Source organism: Bison bison, unplaced genomic scaffold (assembly GCF_000754665.1).
Source record: "Bison bison bison isolate TAMUID 2011002044 unplaced genomic scaffold, Bison_UMD1.0 scf7180017864112, whole genome shotgun sequence".
Classification (NCBI taxonomy): domain Eukaryota; kingdom Metazoa; phylum Chordata; class Mammalia; order Artiodactyla; family Bovidae; genus Bison; species Bison bison.
Window position 1 is genome coordinate 412,421 of NW_011494684.1, and position 5,886 is coordinate 418,306.

Consider the following 5,886-nt stretch of genomic DNA (forward strand, 5'->3'; position numbering starts at 1 on the left):
ACTGAAAATTGATCAACAAATCTATTTTCTAGAATCCATAGAAAGCTGATGTTCATGTGCTACTGCTCACTTACAGCTTATTGTAGAGAAAAAGTAACAGTCTTTAGCAGGTACCCACTGGAACTAGGGTGACCAACCTATCCTTATCTGCTCAGGACTGTCTCTGTTTTAATACCCAGTCTCCCATCTCAGGAAACCCTTCAGTTTCAGGTAAGTTGGGACAGTTGGTCACCCTAAGGAGAACTGAAATTGGCTCTGATTAAAGGGTATGGGACTGATGAGATTTATGAGGTCCCGTGTTTTAAGGAAAGTTCCATACAGCTCTTAAGTGAATATGTTCATCTACATCGGTGTTATAAGGTTTCCAATATCTAAGCCAGAAAGGCCAATACAGAGGAGGAATGATTGTTAAACATAGGATATTGAATTAAACCACTGTAAAATTCATTAAATATTTAGTGTTTACTATGTTCCAAGCACATTTCTAGGTATCAGAAATTGAGAATTGAGCAAAATAAAGGCCTTAATTTCAGAGGACAAATTCTCAGGAATATAATCAGGAAAGTTGGCATGCTTCTTCTGGATGAACTGTGGGATAAAGGAGCACAATGGTCAAACCTTCCCAAAACCAAATTGGTGAGGACACGATGCAGCAAGATGTTTTCATGATGTATCCTACTATTTTCTAATCTTGATTGCACATCCTGGGAGGAAAAAGTTGGACATACAACCTCAGTATGTATTTGCAAGTTATATGCATGTACTTCCCCGGTGGTGCTAGTGGTAAAGAACCCGCCTGCCAGTGTAGGAGATGTAAGAGATGTGGACTTGATCCCTGAGTTGGGAAGATCCCCTGGAGGAGAGGCATGACAGCCCACTCCAGTATTCTTGCCTGAAGTATTCAATGGACAGGGGAGGCTGGTGGGCTACAGTCCACGGGATCACAAAAAGTCGGACATGCCTGAAATGACTGAGCATGCGTGCACTTCTACTATGTGAAACACATACACAAAAATGGAAATTCAGAAAAGTTGCTCTCTAAGGCCCTCTGGGGCCGAAGCAAAAGCTCAGGGCACACATGGTCAACCATTGAAGGGTGGTTTAATTCCAAGTAGGCATTAAAGGATCATTTTTAAATGCAGGTAAAATCATGGCTCTCATACAGATATAAGAATAAAAATGAGTTTAAGATTTTATTTAACTAATTCATAGAAAATAAAAGTGATACAATCAGGTCAAAGGAGATTACCAAGAACAGACACAGTTAAAAGTCAGGAATATGGAAATGTACAAATAGAGCAAAAACTGATTTTTTTGACTGTTTCTCTCTAGAAACAGAATTTGTTTGCATGTCAATAGACAAAAATTATCTGGCATTGCTATCAGTTATCTACAGTTTACAGAATCAGAATCAGACAACTCAGGTGTGCTTTAGAATAAAAACTTATTTTTCCATTTATGTATATTTTTTCCTTACAGTCTCCCCACTTTTGATCAAAAAGAATCTCAAAGAATCCTGATCACAAAATGAATGTGGCCTTATTAGATATGGCCTGATTATTTACATAGGTACAGCAAGAATGTTACCACAGAGGTTAAGTTTACTCTGCTGGAGGTTTCCATAAGGAATCTCAGGTTGGAATTCTAAAAGCCTCTATTACTCGCTGTCCTGAGGCTAGGAAGCCATGCCCAAGAAACTATCCACCAAGTTTCATCTGCAGGACTTATGATACATTGTGGTGACTTCTCTCAAAGTCTTCAAAACATCTCTAGGCTCCTGTCATGGAAGTGACCTTCCTCACCAGCCAGACCCTGTAAGTGAGGTACCAGGAAAGCATTGTTGGCAATAAAGTCACCCATGAAGTCAACCTTAGTTCCCTGAGATCTTCTTCCTTTGTCCCTGGGGTTGTGCCCACTTGGAGTGGCCTGGTGACAAGGTCACTGCTAGCATGAGCAGCTAGTCTTCTGCAAAGGAGCTGCTTGGTGGCTGCAGACATCAAAAACCAAGGACCTGAAGCAGCTGGGAGTTAGAGGGTGTGATTCTCTTACTCTTCTTCCAAACAGTCCCTCTATCTGCCCCTGATTCTCTGAAACCTTTTCCAAATAGGAGTAACAGGCGCTCAGATCAGCTGTCCACGATGCTCCTGGTTGGAAATTATTCAATAAAGTCCCTCCCAGAGAGACTCTTCAGAAAATCCAAAAGCCCTTCAGCAGGGACAAAGCACGAATGAACAGGGAGGACCTGTAAATCACTGGTTCAGTTTTTAAGACTAAGAAACCTGAATTCGAGTCACCTCCTACCTCCATCCTGATTCTCGAGTATGGGCCATCATATGACTGATACTGCTTTTGTGTCCCATTGAAATCTTTGGCTACTACAAGAAAATCTTCTTGCTAAATCTGTGGAAGAAACTTTAACCTCAGTGAAAAGAACATGGGACCTCTGAGCTGAGCCTTAAATTGAGAAAGTAAAGCAGTATGTTAAGAAAAAAGATTTAAGAAAAAGTATTTCAAATGCAATGGTAATTTGGACCAGTGAAATACTGCCAGGCTGGGAAGTAATTCATAGTTAAGAGAAAGGTTGGAGAATTAAGGTGCAGGGATTGCCCCCTAGTGTTCATGGTAAAGCTTGGAGTCTCCTTGTATTAAGTGAACTGAATATCACTCCTGAATTTATGCAATATTCCTCCCTAGAGGAAAGAGATGGTGGGAAAGCTTCAATGAAACAAGTTCTATCTAAATATATACTTTTCTAGGATAGAGAATGTGTATCTGTTGATGGTCCAGTTGCTGGTCTGGAATTAAGCTCAATTATTGTATGACTTCTCCAGTGTTCTTGCCTGGAGAATCCCAGGGACGGGAGAGCCTGGTGGGCTGCCGTCTATGGGGTCGCACAGAGTCGGACACGACTGAAGCGACTTAGCGGCAGCATTGTATGCCTTTCCATCTTTCTACATCTTTCAGGTGGATGGTCCATATCACGATGTTTTATATAGTATCTTAGGAGGATATTCATACTGCAGACCTGATGTTGGTTATGTCCACGGGATGTCCTTCATGTTGGTAGTGTTCATTCTCAGTTTGGAAGCAGTAGATGCTTTCATTGGAAATCTCATGCATAAGTCATTCCAGTTGGCCTTTTTCTGTGTGGATTGCAGCCAGATGTTGATATATTTTGGAACATTTGAAGTATTCTTTGAGGGCAGTCTCTTTACTCTTTTTCTTCATATTAAGTAGTCTTATGGTCTCACTGTAGACATATACTTGACAGATTAGATCTTCACACAGTATCACAAATCACTGTTCTGCTTGATCTGGCCAGTCCAGTCCAGGATGTATTTTGCAGAGATGGGGAGGAATATTTATTTAGAAGTGGGATAAGAATCCTCCAGTAATATGAAGACATTTTCCTTCAGATAGACTTTATTCACATAACAGTTTCTAAATAAACTGGCAGAGAATCTCACACTGGAAATCTCACACAGTGGCTGCTATATTGCAGCCACTCAGATGTAGAAAAGCACCAACTAATGGACTTAGGTTTTTGGGTCAATGATAAAGGATATTGAAGAAGGAGACAAAATAACAGTACTGCTTTGAACAGCTAATCTTCACAATTAACAGACCAACTGAAACAAAAAGAAGCATTTTTTTATAACAGTATTTTGTTTCCCAAGTAAGCAGCATGGAGAAAGTTGGAGCAGTTCAAAAGAAGCGAGAGATGGAAAACTGCTGATTTTGAATTTTGTGTCTGAAGCAACAGAAGCTTGGGGCTAGTGCACTGGGACGACCCAGAGGGATGGTATGGGGAGGGAGGAGGGAGGAGGGTTCAGGATGGGGAACACATGTATACCTGTGGCGGATTCATTTTGATATTTGGCAAAACTAATACAATTATGTAAAGTTTAAAAATAAAATAAAATTAAAAAAAAAGAAAAAAAAAATAAAATAAAAAAAAAAAAAGAAAACCTATTGACAATATTATTTTAAAAAGTTATTTTGTAGGGAGAGCCATTTTACAAAAGAGAAAGTGTAAATGGTTAGTTCATATTCCATAATTTGGGGTAACATTTGAATGCAATAATATTTTAAAATAGTTTTGGGGAAAAAAGACAATGGCTTGTCATACCCAACTAAATAAGCATCATTTTCAAATATAACATTCCAGACAAAGCCTCTGTTATATAACCACTTTTCCAATTATATTTAGTAAAAAGGAGGGTAGATTCTTCCTGAACCTTTGCAAATAACTATGTTATCATTTAAAAGTAAGAATATTTAATAAAAGTTTCTGAATTTGGAAGGGGAGTCAAGCAGGGAGAATAAAACATCATCTAAAGATGTTTCATTCAGTTTACTAAATCAAATTTTACTAAATTGTTATGGATTATAAATAAGTTAATAAGAAATGTATCTTATGTATTCAGAAAATTAGAACATTAAAACAATATCAACAATATTCCAAACAAATAGCTACAATCATCTCTCATTAGTTCATCCATTCTATGTAATCATTTCTTGTCCTGCTGGGTCTTGGGTTAGCAGTATCATGAACCCATCTACTTCTTACTAAAAAGAGTTCTGTAGATCCTAATTTAGACCATTAGCATGGTCTTTCCTCTTCAGGACAGTCTTAAAGTTGTTTAAATGATGACATCAGAAGCCTGTACCCAAGATCTATTATTCATTGAAGTGTCAGTAGTTTGAAGTAACTGGCACAGTCCTTTTACTTGGACTCTGGGGACCATGCATCTTTGTCAAAGATGTGATCTGGCCCCTGCAGCTGATTGCAGAACCTTCAGGGGAGCTTACAAGTAATACAAAAACTATCTGTAGATGTCAGACTTAAAATGACTGTGGTAATTGATGGAGAGAGTTCATATCAAGCAAGATGTAACTGACAAGGAAATTTGGTTGTTTCTGTGTCATGCAAAACAATGCTAATCCAAATAAACAAACACATAAAGCTATGACAAAATGTCTATGTACATAATGATTAAGGCTATTTTCAAAGAAGATATTGAACTTTACAACCAATTTATAAAAATGAATGAACATACTTGTTACAGAGGAAAAATTCTTGAGATGTGCAAAATTCCCTACTCATTATATACATAATGCACTAAAATATACCAATAATATATTAAGAATATCGAGTTAAGAGATTCAGAGTAGGTTCTAAACATTTATATGTTAAAAAAACTCTACAGATAAGTCTCCATTGCCTGGAGAAGGAAATGGAAATCCACTCCAGTATTCTTGCCTGGGAAATTCCATGGACAGAAGAACATGGCGGGCTACAATCCACAGGGTCGCAAAGAGTCAGACACAACTTAGCGACTAAACAAACAGCAGCACAGATAAATCTGATATTTATCCCCAAATGAAAACCACTGGCTTAGAAGACTCAGGTTTTGCATTAAAGGAGAAAGACTTAAACCAAGTAAACATTTTAAATAACTAAAATTATGATTAGTAACACTATTTTGCTGTTGCCTAACATCAAGCAAAGCATCCTTGGGATGAAGATAAACAAACATCAACAAGTCTCAACATCATTCAAGTCCCAAGATAGTTACAGCAATAAAATTTTACTTACACAAATTTAACCTGGGGAAGGCTAAGCATTTTTTCTGATTTGACAAATCTTTCCATGAAACTCATAAATAGCAACATAAATAAAACCTAATTATTTAGAAACAACATCCCTCTTTCATAAGTTAAGGAAAAAATCTTTTGGAGTTCGAGAGACCCACTTAGAAATATCAAAGATAGGTTTAGGGAAGCAAAAATCAAAAGTTGTCAGGAGATTTAAACTCTTAAGATAGGATTATGGGTGCCTCAGAAATTACTGTTGTTTTTCTTCAAATATTATGATTTGAAGGT

The 5,886-nt window shown here is 37.6% G+C and overlaps 1 pseudogene; it reads left to right on the forward strand.

Moving 5' to 3' along the window:
• Positions 1 to 608: 608 nt before the first annotated feature.
• Positions 609 to 3,516, forward strand: LOC104988015 (annotated as a pseudogene).
• The last annotated feature ends 2,370 nt before the right edge of the window (positions 3,517 to 5,886 follow it).